General features: G+C 35.4%; 1 long non-coding RNA gene across 1 annotated transcript in view; it reads left to right on the top strand.

Moving 5' to 3' along the window:
• The window catches only part of LOC134810547 (uncharacterized), a 48,653-nt gene that overhangs the window by 9,932 nt on the left and 23,781 nt on the right, over positions 1 to 14,940 (top strand). The window contains exons 2-3 of the long non-coding RNA XR_010158893.1: positions 524 to 700; positions 1,322 to 1,424. This is a non-coding gene — a long non-coding RNA (uncharacterized LOC134810547). The remainder of the gene's footprint in view (positions 1 to 523; positions 701 to 1,321; positions 1,425 to 14,940) is intronic.

Raw genomic sequence — 14,940 nt, 5'->3', positions numbered from 1 at the left:
TGAGTTCTCTAGATAAACAGAATTAATACAAGATAAATGGGTATACGTGTATATGTATGTGTGTAAGTAGGTAAATATATGTGTATGTGTACACACACATATATATGTATATACACATATATATACACACATATATGCAGAGAGGAGAAAGAGAAATATTTATTATTCAGATGGTCCCTGACTTAACCATAGTTTGACGTACAATTTTTTGACTTTACTATGGTGCAAAAGTGATTCACATTCAAAAGGAACCATACTTCAAATTGTGAATTTTGATCTTTTCCAGGTCTAGTGATATGTGATACAATATTCTCTCTCAATTCTGGGGAGTGGTAAACAACCAATACTCTGAAATGTGCTGTGTTGCCAGCATTTTTTGATATTGTATTTTGTGTTTTTGCATTCCATTATGTCTACAGAACACCCATTGTCATAACATTTTTAACTTACTGTGGGTTTATGAGACTGTAACCTCATCAAAAGTTGAGGAGCATCTGTAATCAACTGGCTCACATGGTTACAGAGGCTGAGAAACGCCAGGATCTGCAGTTGGCCAGCTGGAGAAGCAGAAGAGCGAGTGGTATAGTTCCAACCTGAATCTGAAGGCTTGAGAACCAAGAAGAGCCAAGAGTGTCAGTCCCAGTTTGCATCCAGTTCTGAAGTCCAGAGAAGACTAATGTCCCAGCTCAAAGACAGTCAGGTAGAGAGTGAATTCTCTGTTACTCTGCCTTTTTGTTTTATTGAGGCCTTCAAAGGATTTAATGGATTGGATAAGGCTCACCCACAGAGGGGAGGGCAGTCTGCTTTATTCAGTATACCAATTCAAATGTTAATTTCATCCAGCAACACCCTCACAGAGACACCCAGAATAATGTTTAACCAAATATTGGGCACCTTGTGGCCGACTTAATTGATACATTAAAATTAACCTTCAAAAGTTCCACCACGTTCGTTCTGAGGAACTTAGAACCTGCTTGGCTCCACTTACTTATTTTACAGATAATGTTATAGACTTACAGAGAAGAAAGATGAATTGCTTAAAATGGCAGATGTTTGGAAGAAGAGCTATCATTCACAACTATTGTGTTCCAATCTCCTATTAACATACTGTCTACATATTTTACAAATCGTAACTCTGAAACTGAAAAAGTTTGGTTTTTGTACTTTTCAGACCTTGCATTAAATCCTTATATATTAAGGAAGAGATAAATAAAACCAGAGTATATGCATTTTGGTGCAAATAAATATTAATGATTGAGTATTTTAAAATTATGAAATGGTTAAATTTCCAAAGTTTTCTTAGAATAAGTTTTTATTTCAGAAAAGGGGAGAGAAGAGTGTGTGGAAAATTTTAGGACAAGAACTACAGTTTTCCACTGGATGTCAGAAGAGGCAAGATGAGATCTTAGACCTAGAGATAGTAGGTAAGCACTAAATGTCAACTAAGCCAGCTGTCAATTCCAAGAAGGTCAAATGAAGTAAGAGAGAACCTCTCCATAACAAAAGTTGAATATAAGTAAGAGACAGAAATGTGTTAATCATGCTTTCTGACAAAATGTCTAAAAGTGAATAATACTTTTATATTTGCCTGTAAATATATAAAATATACCTGTATAGATAGATAAGAAAATGATCATATTTGTTATTTTCAGACAAGGAACCAGTTGTTGGAAAGAGAGTGAGGTGATTAAGAATTTCCAAAACACATCCTTTGTTACTCTTGAATTTTGAACCATGTAAGTGTTTTATCTATCTAAAAATTGCAAATATTATGAAATAATGCTCCAAATAAAAAAAAATGAGGACTACAGTTTTAAAAATAATGAAATTAAATACTATCTAATTATACCTTACATTTGTTGAGCACATACACATGCCAGGCATTTTATACTCATCACTTCATTTAATTCATATTATCAATCCCATTTTTTAGATATTGGGAAAATGAAATTTAATGAGATTGTCTTTTTGTGTTTTTCATAGTTTTGAGCTTTGTGAAAGACAGCTAGAACAGTAAGCATTTGTCTTCAATTAAACTAAGAAATTAATTAAACACCAGATAAACACTGTTGTAGCAATTAGTACTTACAATCTCCTCAGGTATTTCTTGGTAAATATTGCATATTAGCTTCACAATTGCTTTACTGTGGTAAATCACGTTCAAGAACAGATTTTCTATATGGTCCATGAAAGTAAGTGACTATGCATTCCACCTTTATTCATGAAAATCTAGTCTGTTTTACAACTAACAATTGAAGTTTATCCTGCTCACTTTTTTAAATTGCTCATAATTACAAATTAAATTTGCATATTAGCAAATATATATTCTAAAATTTGACTGAAATTTACTTTAAAATGGAAACATTATGCAGAACCCAAGGCATCTGAAAGGCTGAGCTTTGGACCCAGAATCTTGTTGACTGTAATTGCTCAGGTCAGAGAGTCTCTTGGAGACAGAAAACTAGTCACAAAATTGGACTTAGAATCACACTGCCTTCAGAGTCTTCCCTCTCTGCCGCTCTAAATGATCTTCAATGAGGAGAACTAGATTGTGGTATGCTGAAAGCCATGTGGAAAGCATTTTCTTTACTGCGTGTTGAGATTGAAAGTGATCTTAAATTCACCTTTAGGAAACTCTTATTTAGGTGCGTTTTTCAATATCACACTTTGCACAAAGAGTTGTCCATAGAAATTCTAACACAATTTTAACATCTTACATTTGTAAGAAAGGCAAACCAACAAACTGCATGAGATAAAGCTGGGCTTTAACTATTATCATATTTCTGGAATTCTGCTTTATGTTTTGCTGAATATCTGAAAGAAGAGCAACAAAAAACTACTCTATATATAGGATATATATAGAGGCTAGGCTATATATAATTTCTAAAATGATAAAATATATAATGCCCCCATCCTTGTGAATCTGAGTGCTTCATATTTTTGTGCTGGATATTAGTAAATTTATTTCAGCTATTACATGCAGATTTGGGAGGAAAAAAAAACTCTCCCATATAAGTGAGTATTACTTGCACAATTTTAATTTCCTTGTCCTATAATTTCAGATAAATCCCCCTTATGCTAATTATTAATAATTTTAGTAATACAAGACTTCTTATATTGGCTCTTGTTTCATATCTGAATCATATTCATCTCAACAACAGCTATTTATTACAGTTTAAAAGATTTCCAGAGATAGAGCTTTCCAAATAATTGCTGTGTAGGAATAATGTAAATATAATCTCCTACAGTATAAATTCACTAAGTAATATTTCATAAATTATTTTCATGACTTATCAGTATGAGTTTAAGCCAATTCAAATTCAGAATTACATTTCTGAGGGCATGCATTTCACATGTCAATAGCATCAGGACAGTGACTATAGTATTCAAATATTAAGATTTTATCTCCTAGAAATAGTTTTGTTTCAAAAAGAAACTTCCACTTTTAAGAGCAAACTCAAAAGTCTCTAATACTTAATTTCGTTTGAAACACTGCTTTATGCAATGATGATAGAATGTATTTAACAAATCTGTGTTTCTAGATTTTTATCTTATTTTATTTATTTATTTTTTGGAAACAATTGGCTTCTAAATTTCATTCTGATGCCTCATTTCATTATAACTCCGTGCCACCTGAAAATAATCTAGCAGAGGGTTACACCTAACCAAGTCCAATGGAGATGGAAACATTTAAGTATCTCTTTGGAGGAAAGGAAATGGTATTGTTAATGTGCCTCTCTATATACTGTGTCAACCTCATAGTTAAATCACACTATGGACTCATACCAAGCCCTATTCATGATCACACCTCTTATCCCTTTATTAACCTTTAGGTTTTTATGATCTGTTAGGCATAGATACACATCTGTTCAACAGACCAAAGGCATACCTAGCCCCACCTGCCTAAATGTTTCGAAAGCTACTTGTAAAAAATGCCTTGAATGTATAAACAGTGCCTAGCTTCACTTTAAGATGAACGTATTTTCTATGCATCACAATCCTTAAGGCCCTGATTTTAGCAACTCAAATAGTTCACTCCTGCAGCTATTTGGTTCTGGATTTGGATGCAGCATAACATCTCAGGTTTAAAGTATTTTGCATGATTTAATAGGAGGAGGGTGCAAATTAACCATGGGAATATATGATAAAAATTCTTTTATAAAGCACTTGTACCCAAGTGCAAATTTAATTTTTATTATATTTCCTAGGTCTAGATGGCATAATAGAAATCTTAACATTTTTAAAAGCAATTTAAATATTAAAGTATTTAAAAATATCTTGATGTTGTCCCATTTATTTCAAAGTCCTGTATGAAAGGGCGGGCATTCTTATGTATTTTTTCATTAAAATTTTCTTTTCTATAAATATTCTACCATCATATCTTTTAATTTATGTTAAAATTATAAGGAAAATACTCAATAGTTAATAAACCTAGATCAAATTAAAGACATCAGAGGTAACAGAAGTTGTTCAACTTTAACTAGAATAAGTTTGGATGCCTGTCAAATGGTACATGGAAAAGAGAAATAAAGCTAAAGCTAAGATTAACTTGTTGTCTGTGACACAGTAAATTACTGAATTTAGAAACAATAACAAGCAATAATATAGCATTTATCATATCACTGATAATTTCATATTATTATAGACTACAGGATAACGCAATACTTAAGACATACCATGAGGCTGAGTTGGATTTTACTTAAAGAAAATATTGACCAATTAAAAACATACTCAAGTTGGGATTGTGTTGTATTTGGGAAAACTATAGTAGTCCAGGTAGCCTCTGTTACACTTTCTGGTAACCTTGTAAGAGGCATAGGAAAAGACATTAGGGATTCAATTTGGATAGGGGCAAGGAAACCATAAGTAGAAGTGGCACTATCCATTGCCACTATGAATAGTTTCATGTGTTGAAATCTTAACAGGTTATTTTTAAAAGAGTACTATTTGTAGGTCAAGAAGCTTACAAATCAGAAAAACAAGTTTCATACAATGCCTTTGATTCTAATTATAGAAGGCCATGCTATTTTGGGTAATAAATGAACAGAAATTTGATTTAAAAATGCAAAGTTATTTCATATGTAAATATAGAGCACTTTCCATTTCTCCCACCCTGGTGGAAGCATAATTCCATTATGAAATCTATTGAAGTAGATTTATTAGAAGTTAACTCCATGATAGATGCCTAATGTTCAAGGGCCTGTAGAATTTCAGCAGATTTTGCGTATGGCTGTAGTTCTTAGCAAAATATTTGTTTAATAAATACATTAAAAACACTTCTGAATATTTAAAATGTACAGTACCTTTTGTGGTCTAGCCATTTTTCCATGAATTTAATATAAATCAAGGAGTTTTAAATGTATATTTTTGAATACGTGAACAATATAACATTCATCACATTGTTTATATTTAGAGTAAAATAATACATATTTATACAAGATTTATAACTAAAGCAATCTTATTGCTCAAATGTATCTAAAGAACATAATGATTTCTGTTACATTTTATGTCATATGTCTTTGGCAGCTTAAAATTTATTATAATGATACTAATGAAAATAATAGCAATTATTGGTCTTAAGATAAAAGTGAACTATATAATTAACTACTATACATTCTCATTGGCTACTGCACCTTTTTCTAAAAAATAAGACAAGTTAAATATATGTATATATTTATGCATACTTTTTAAAGTATACATTTATATATTTATGCATACCATTGAAAGACATTTCTATATTTATGCAGACCAAATTAAATATACACACATACATATGCATGCGCACGTTCGCACGCACACACACACACACAAACACACCCCCCATTATAGATGGAAAGATATGGACATGTACCTTCAATTCTTTTTCTGTTTGCTTGTTTAACTGGGTGTTCTCCAGTACTATGATTAAAATATCAGCAAACAAGACACAATTATGTTGTCAAGGAATCAACAGTGAACATAAGATTTGTTGCTGCTTCATTACTTCTCATAATTTTTAGTGGCTAGCCCTTTAATACAGGTGTTTGTCGTTATCAATCACTGAGAGAATCTCTCAGCTATTCTCCTCTTTCAGTTAACTTTCACTGACTTGTTGATGCAAGGAGTATATTTCCCTCAAGCAATTGGCTTAAAAGCACTTGTAATTCTGAGAGGAACATTTTATGTTGTCTCTGTTAAAATGTTAAAATTATAACTTTCTGCTAGATTTATGGATGTAGAGAGGAACCAACTAATGTTCTCCTGGTAGAAATTACTGGTGTGATGAGAGTATGAAACAGGTAATTTTGCAGTTAACAACAGTTTCAGGAAACTTCCTTTCTATTATTGTTTATCCTTATGTTAGAAGTTGGAAGGTATTGTACTACTGATAAAAACCATTATACAAGTTGGAATGTGAGCTGCTTGTACAACCAGTATTTCCTCAGACCACACTAGACTAAAAATTCAATAGTAGTTTGAAAATTATACTGCAGAACTGTGAGAATTTAGTTACCTTCAGATCCCTCCCAACAATTATAAGCATTTCCTGTTAGAAAGGCGTCTCAAAATGCTCCCAAGATTAACTCCTTGGGATTCCAGAAGATAGATAGTTACAATTTAAGTGTACACCTCCTCTGCCAAGACTCAGATGCAAGTCCATAGGAGATGAATTTAGGAATCATTTTAATAACACACTGCTCAAGAGTTAATATTTTCTCTCTCTTCCAGACTTTACCAGGCGTCTTCAACTCTCTCTCCTCAGGAAGTTGTTCTCTCATGAAGTATCGTAGTTTACATCTGCTAGTCCATGTTTTTGGCCCTTTAGATTTGCTGTTCAGGCCTTCTAATATATATATATAATATGTGTGTGTGTGTGCGTGTGTGTGTGTGTGAGAGAGAGAGAGAGAGATTATGTCATAATGTATAATATATCATCATTATATCATAGTGATATGTGATATAGCATAATATATATGTCATATAATATGCATCATGTTATGCATTTTCCTACTATAGATACCTCATATAGATGGAATCATACAATATTTCCCTTATAAAGTATGTAGTTGAGTGGCATTAAGTACATTCATATTATTGTGCAACCATCACCACGATTCATTTCTAGAACATTATCTGTATCTCAGTATCCAAATATCCTTCTTATTTCTCTTATAAAGAGACCAGTCGTTAGATTTGCAGCCCACCCTAAATCCAAGATGATTTTATCTTGAGTTCTTTAATTAGTTACACAGGCACAGACCCTATTTCCAAATAAGGTCACATTCTGAGGTTCTAGTTGGATTATATGATGTGAGTCTGTGTCTTCTTCCAAATCTCAAGTCAAATTGTAATCCACAGTATTGAAGGAGGGGCCTGGTGGCTGGTGATTGGATCATGGAGGTGGACTTCCCCCTTGCTGTTTTTGTGATAGTGAGTTCTCATCAGATGTGGTTGTTTAAAAGGGTATGGCACCTTCCCATTCTCTCTCTTCCTCCTGTTCTGGCCATGTAAGACGTGCCTCCTTCCTCTTTGTCCTCTGCCATGACTGTAAGTTTCCTGAGGCATTCACAGTCATGCTTCCTGTACAAGGTGCAGAACTGTGAGTCAATAAAACCTCTTTTCTTTTATAAACTTACCCAATCTCAGGTAGTTCTTTATAGCAATATAAGAAAAGACTAATACATGAAATTAGTACTGAGAAGTGGGACATTGATATAAAGATACCTGAACATGTAGAAGCAACTTTGGAAGTGGTTAATGGGCAGAGGTTGGAACAGCTTGGAGGACTCAGAAGAAGACAGGAAGATAGGGAAAGTTTCAAACTTCCTAGAGACTTTTTAAATTGTTGTGATAGTGATATGAACAATGCAGTTCAGGCTGAGGTGGTTTCAGATGGAGATGAGGAACTTAGTGGGAACTGGAGTAAAGGTCAACCTTGCTATGCTTTAGCAAAGAGACTGGATGCATTGTGCCCCTGCTCTAGGGATCTATGAAACTTTGAACTTGAGAGTGATGATTCAGGGTATATGGCAGAAGAAATTTCTAAACAGCAAAGCATTCAAGATGTGGCTTGGGTGCTTCTAACAGTGTACAGTCATACACATGACAGTATAACCATATGTGTGAGCAAAGAGATGATCTGAAACTGGAACTTATATTTAAAAGGGAAGCAGAGCATAAAAGCTTAGAAAATTGGCAGCCTGGCCTTGTGGTAGAAAAGAAAAACTCATTTTCTGGGGAAGAATTCAAGCTGGCTGCAGAAATTTGCATAAGTAAAGTGGATCTGTAAGTTAATACCCAATACAATGGGTAAAATACCTCAAAGACATTTGAGAGAACTTAACACAGCCCCTTCCATCACAGGCCAAGAGGCCTAGTAGGGAAGAATGGTTTTGTGGGCCAGACCCAGGGCCCCACTGCTCTGAGCAACCTTGTGATGCTGTACCCTGTGTCCCAACCACTCCAGCTCCAACCATGGCTAAAATGGCCCCAGATACATCTCAGGCTGCTGCTCTAGAGGATACAAGCATAAGCCATGGCAGCTTCTATGTGGTGTTAAGCATGCAGGTGCTCAGATGGCAAGAGTTGAGACATTGGAGCCTCCACCTACATTTCAGAGGACATATGGAGATGCCATAGCTGCAGGGATGAGGCCCTCATGCAGAAACTCTACTAGGACAGTGCAGAGGGGAAATGTGGGGTTAGAGCTCCCACACAGAGTCTCCACTGTGGCACTGCCTGGTGGGGCTGTGAGAAGAGGGCCACCATCTTTCAGACCTCAGATCCACTGATAGCTTGCATCATACACCCTGGAAAAGCTGCAGACACTGAACACCAGCCTTTGAGAGCAGCCATGGGAGATGAGCCCTGCAGAGCCACAGTGGCAGAGCTGCCCAAGGCCTTGGGAGTCCACCTTTTGCATTAGTGTGACCTGGATGTGAGACATGGAGTCAAATGACATTATTTTGTAGCTTTAAGATTTAACAACTGCCCTGCTGGGTTTTGGACTTGCATAGGGCCTGCAGCCCTTTGTCTGGGCCAATTTCTCCCTTTTGGAAAGTCAATATTTACCAAATGCTTAACCCCCACTCTATCTTGGAAGTAACTAACTCGTTTTTGATTTTACAGGCTCATAGGCAGAAGAGACTTGCTTTGTCTCAGATGATTTGGACTTGAGAATTTGGACTTCTGGAATGAGTTCAGACTTTGGAGGACTGTTGGGAAGGCATTATTACATTTTGAAATGTGAGAAGGACATGAGATTTGGGAGGTGCCAAGGGTGAAATGATAAGGTTTGGATCTTTGTCCCCACCCAAATCTCATGTTGAATTGTAATCTACAATGTTGCAGGAAGGGCATGGTGGGAGGTCATTTGATCATGGAGGTAGATTTCCCCTTTGCTGTTCTCATGATAGTGAGTGACTTCTTATAAGATCTTGTTGCTTTAAAGTGTGTATCACCTCCTGCTTCTCTCTTTTCCTCCTGCTCTGGCCATGTAAGACATGACTCCTTCCTCTTTGCTTTTCACCATTAATGTAAGTTTCCTTAAGCCTTCCCAGCCATGCTTCCTGTACAGCCTGTGGAGCTGTGAGTCAATTAAACCTCTTTTCTTTATAAATTACTCAGTCTCAGGTAGTTCTTTATAGCAATGTGAGAATGGTCTAATACAGTGGATGTTAATTTTGGGGGAGGGGAACACTATTCCATCCACTATAAGTACTAGGCATGTTCCTTTTCTTTATCTGTCCTTTTTTGACCTGATTTTATTCCGTTGTGGCATTTATTGCATGGTGTCTTAGAAACACGTGTTTGTGTGTCTAATGAACTCTTTAAAATCAGGTTTTTAATCTATCCTTGTAATTACAGTTCTAGTAGAATGTCTGGTACATATCAATATTCAAATATTTTTTAGTTCAGCATTTTCTATTTTTCTAAGCATAGGAATTTTCTGGTATTTATACCTCAATTTTTCACTACCTTTGTTTTCACTGTCTTCTTAGACTGATAATACTAACCACAGAACCATGTCTATCATCAATTCAAAACACACAAATTAATTTTATTCATGGTTAGTTCTAACATCATACTACTTCATACATGCTTGATAAATTTTATGAGTTGACTTTGTTTCTATCCTTAAGTTTGGCAACTTGAAAGGAGCTAGTGTTATAATCCGCGATTTCCGGATGACATTTTACATGTTGAAATCCTCATTTTAATATTCTAATTTGTAAAGATGGTTTATATTAGAAGGATTGGAAAAAATATCAAATTAGGCAACTTGGAAATAAGACAGGGGACCAAGTAAACATATAGATGTTGAAATAAAAGAATAAGAGGGATAACAACTTCTATAGAGATAATAAAAATGTAGATTATTTTCATGATTTTGAAACAATAAAAGCTAGTTCCAATCAATGCTATTTCATCCTTAATTTTTTCTATTTTTAGCTATTTGCATATTTGTGATATCTTAAATATAATACCAGTATTTTATATAAAATCACTTGTAGAGTAAATAATATTTATTTTATCAGAAGATCGACAATTTTTACTACGGTAGAGGACTAGTTGTGTGCACTCCTTTCTTACTGCAAAGTTGTTGCCAAGAAGAGGCTGCCCAACAGTGAATGTCTATTCAGCCCTAAGCCCATCAAAACTCAGTTTAGCTGGGTAACCAGTACTTGCCAAGAGAACATGAGTGAAAGCTATATTTTCTTTCTGAGCCAAAGAAGTTAGGAATCAGGTGTGTATTTTCTACTCAATCATGTCCTATCTTTCATATGAAGGCAGAGGAAATAGAGACCCTGAAGAAAAAGGAACAATAAATGGAAAGTGTGTGTCTGCTGAATGGACGGTCTGTCTGCTAACCAGGAACATCTATACTATATTCTTAACTCAGCAAAAAAAGCCAGCATTGTGGTAGGCAACTGAAATTTTAGAATTTACTGCAGCAAGTGCTAATCTAACATATACAGAAATTGGTACTGGAAGAAGATGCAAGCTATAAACAAAAATTAGCATATGTGCCATAAGCTTAATGGTCAGGTGGCAGGTGGTAAAGATATAGATATCTTAGTTTGGAAAGTTAGAGATTCATCATAAGCAAAGGCAATTGCTTTGTATAACTGTTTTCTGAACTAGCAGGCATACAGTTAGCAGATTTTGAGTTCACCAAGAATAACTCTATAACAATACAAATTTTTAGTGAGAAACTCATGCCATTAAAACACAGGCTCTGCCAGGTGCGGTGGCTCATGCCTGTAATCAAAGCACTGTGGGAGGTCAAGACGGGTGGATCACCTGAGGACAGGAGTTCAAGAGCCTGGCCAACATGGTGAAACCCCATCTCCACTAAAAATACAAAAATTAGCCGGGCGTGGTGACTTGCGCCTGTAGTCCCAGCTATTTGGGAGGCTGAGGCAGGAGAATCATTTGAACCTGGAAGGCGGAGGTCGCAATGAACCGAGATCACACCACTATACTCCAGCCTGGGAGACAGAGCAAGACTCCATCTCGAGAAAAACAAACAAACAAACAAAAAAACCCACAGGCTCGAAACAAAGAACATGTGCAGAGTGCTACCATTAAGACAAGGCTTCAGGGCCTAACAAACTTAAGCGTGTAGCTGGCATAACCATTAGTGGACTTCTGGAAGGATTAAGGTGGTACCTTGCAGATTCTATTAGTTGGACAAAAGGGATCCCATAAAGCTGAAGTGCATGGCTTACAGGAACCTGATATGTTCCAAGCTTCATTAAATAAGTGCAGAGGGAAAGGTATGACTCAAAAAGACTTGTGGCTTATGGAATTGACTTGAATAAAACCCAGAAAACCTTCAAAATTTTTGGCAAAAAAAACCCCTTTGATATTCCAGGTATAAAAATACTTACAGGACTCTAACTTCATACAAGCACAATATGGGCTTACAAAGCCACTCAGCCATTAAGAATGTGTAATTCAATGCCCTTTTCAGATATGGTCAAGGGCGATAATTTAAAAGGGGTGCCTCATGTAATAAAGCAAGAATCCTGGGGAAGAATGTTCTGAGGAACTATATTCAGGAAGCAGATAAGAGGCCTGATCAAGGGACATGTTTACCTACTCATGTGTTAGGTAAACCTTGCAACATTTGACCTCCAGAATTTCAGAATTTCTGTGGAACAATAGTTACTATGTGACTCTCACTGTCCTTTTTAAATGACAATGTTTATTGAGTTATTCTACCAATGCTGTGTGGAGGACAGTCTGTCTTTTTAGTTAATTGGTTTTCAGAGCAAGAGGATCTTCATCTGGGTCTGAGGTAGATCATAAAGCCCTAGTCTTCAAGCCTGATTTTTTGAATGTATGAAAATTTGGGGGTTGGGACCGGGTAAGTAAATTTTGCAGCAGTAGACAAAATCCCACCCTTCCACTCCCACTCCTGTTTCTTCTCTTCTGCATGGGATCTTTCGAGTACCTAAAATGAAGTGATATATCTCCTCATACCACTAACATTGGTCTCAGCCACATAATCAGCTTTCTCTAAATAAATCTTTATGAAATACCATGCAAGAAGGATTCTTAAAGTGTTCGCATTTCTTGGATTTACCTCTTGTACTCCACTGATATATTATCATATGAAAATGCCATGGGGACCTCTGACCTAAGAAGTGTGAGACATGTGGGCTGAATTGAACTCGGCCTTAAGCGTGGTCATGAACTGTGTAAATGTGGAACCTGATGAAGGGCTGCATAGTTCAAACTGCAAATCTGTAAGTGAGAAAAAATAAACGCTCTTTGCTATAAGCTACTCAGGTTTTGCAGAGGTTTGTTTCACATCATTTATTTGACTAATAAAGAGATAATTAAAATAAATTTCTAATCTGCAAGGGATTTCTTCTTTTCAATTTCCTTTCAAAATTACTAATAATAAAGTACAAGTTACAGAGGAAAAGCTAATGATATTGCTTTGGTATCCTGGTTATATTCTTCTTAAAAAAAAACAATTTTTCACTTCTTCACCCACTCCAGGGACCTATTTTACTATATTAAATGAACACTCTTGCAATCTCTTCTCTACAGATTTATTTAGAATTTTTATAAAGTATTAATTTAATTGTACATGTTTACTTTGCATAAATTATAAATACTTTGCATTTCTTACTATTTTTCACTGAAAATATTATATGTTCGAGATCTATAATGTTGACACATGTAAAATTCCTTACTTGACTCTGAATATTGCAATGGTATTCTAGCACGTGTATGTAACAGTCTTGACTCTCCTATTCCCTTGGTCGTGGCACCCAGATGATCCATTTCTTCCATGAACACCATTAAAATGAACAACCTTGTCAATGCTTCCATATAGAACTCTGTGAAAGTTATGTAATATACCTAAAGGTAAACTTGCTGAGTACCCTGAATTCTGACAATTTTTTCTTCAAAATCGCTTTGAGTAAAGTAATAACTTTGTATTTTATTTGTACTTAAGTGATTATTTGTGAATTTATATCACCTTTTCTTTTCTGTTGAGTTTAATGTGTTTACTTTATGCTGCCCAGTGAAAGTTAGGGGATAGATAAAAGGAATTAAAAAGTATCTGTTTGTGGACCTGTTCCTTTTTGCTGTAGGCTGAAGTTCTTCCCACACTACAAACAAAGCACCTTTGGGCCACCTAGTGGTTTTTCACAGGGTTAAGGTGAGCTGTTGGACGTGGAACTGAGAGCCATTAGCCATTTTCTCTCTCTATGGCATCTTCAGGCTTAGGATTCCTGCCAGTGTCTCCAAAACTCAAAGTCTCCATATTTTTGGAACCTGTGTTAGCTTATGTTGGTACTTTCTGTTATTCCAATAACAATTATTTTAGAAAAAGATAACATTTCTAATATCTAGTAATGTATTTCAACCCCCTTCTATGAGCAAGTTTTCATGCATAAAACATGTCAAATAGACTCTGGCTATGTATCTCCAAATGCATTGGCATTCTACTACAGGAAAGTGATTTGTAACTCTTTGCAGTACCTCCCTTGAATTATTTCTTGAATCCATCCTCAATTCCAAGTACATCAATGGAGGAGTATTCTCAGCTTCCTTCCAGTGTGTTATAGAAACAGAGACATATGTTTGACTTACAGCATTGTCTTCACCATTTTATGGCACAACAAAGTAACTGTAAGCTAAAATAAAAGATCTTCCCTATTTTTTCTAAATTTAAGAATAGTAATGGTCAGAATTGTATATTATTGCCGTATAGAAATAATTTTTTTCAGATTAGTCTTTGATTTTCTAAAAACCTGAAAGGTAAATTTTACAACTCAATATGCTATCTAAATTTAGACAATTATGTTCATATTAAGTGAATATATTAAATTCTTAACAATTAAGTTATTTATTTCTGTATACATCAATTATATTTAAATCACAAAGAGAACCAAAATAACTCCTTTACAAGGAGACAGAGTGTTTTCTCATCTATTTGCTATTTGAAGACTCAAACTAGTAGATGATTCATAATTGTATAGTGTAAACATTGTTAGCAAATCCAAGTGACAAATGCAAGACCACATAGCCAGAGAAAAGAGTTTGTTTCAAGGGTTATGTTAGCTGCCAGTTTTCTTTTTTATTGGCATGCACACAGTGTCTGTCTGGTCAGGCTCTATTGGTAGCTATTAGAGAAAAGTCTCATCAATAGTTAAGGTAAACATAAACATTCCCAGATGGAGAACAAATCATCTTTCCCACCATATTAGGGTGTATCTGCAATCTCAGGACCAACAAAATATTTTAAGCAGGAAAATAAAATATTTTAAGAGGGAATACACCTCTCCTGACATATTCCAGTGAGAGAAGGCACATGAATTTGATTAAAATGTTACCAGAAAGGGGTCCTGATCCAGACCCCAAGAGACGGTTCTTGGATCTTGCACAAGAGAGGATTCAGGGCGAGTCCAGAAAGTGAAAGTAAGTTTATTACAA

This window comes from Pan troglodytes, chromosome 6 (genome assembly GCF_028858775.2).
Source record: "Pan troglodytes isolate AG18354 chromosome 6, NHGRI_mPanTro3-v2.0_pri, whole genome shotgun sequence".
Lineage (NCBI taxonomy): Eukaryota > Metazoa > Chordata > Mammalia > Primates > Hominidae > Pan > Pan troglodytes.
The sequence above is the reverse complement of the archived record's forward strand: the minus strand, read 5'-3'. Positions and strand labels throughout refer to the sequence as shown.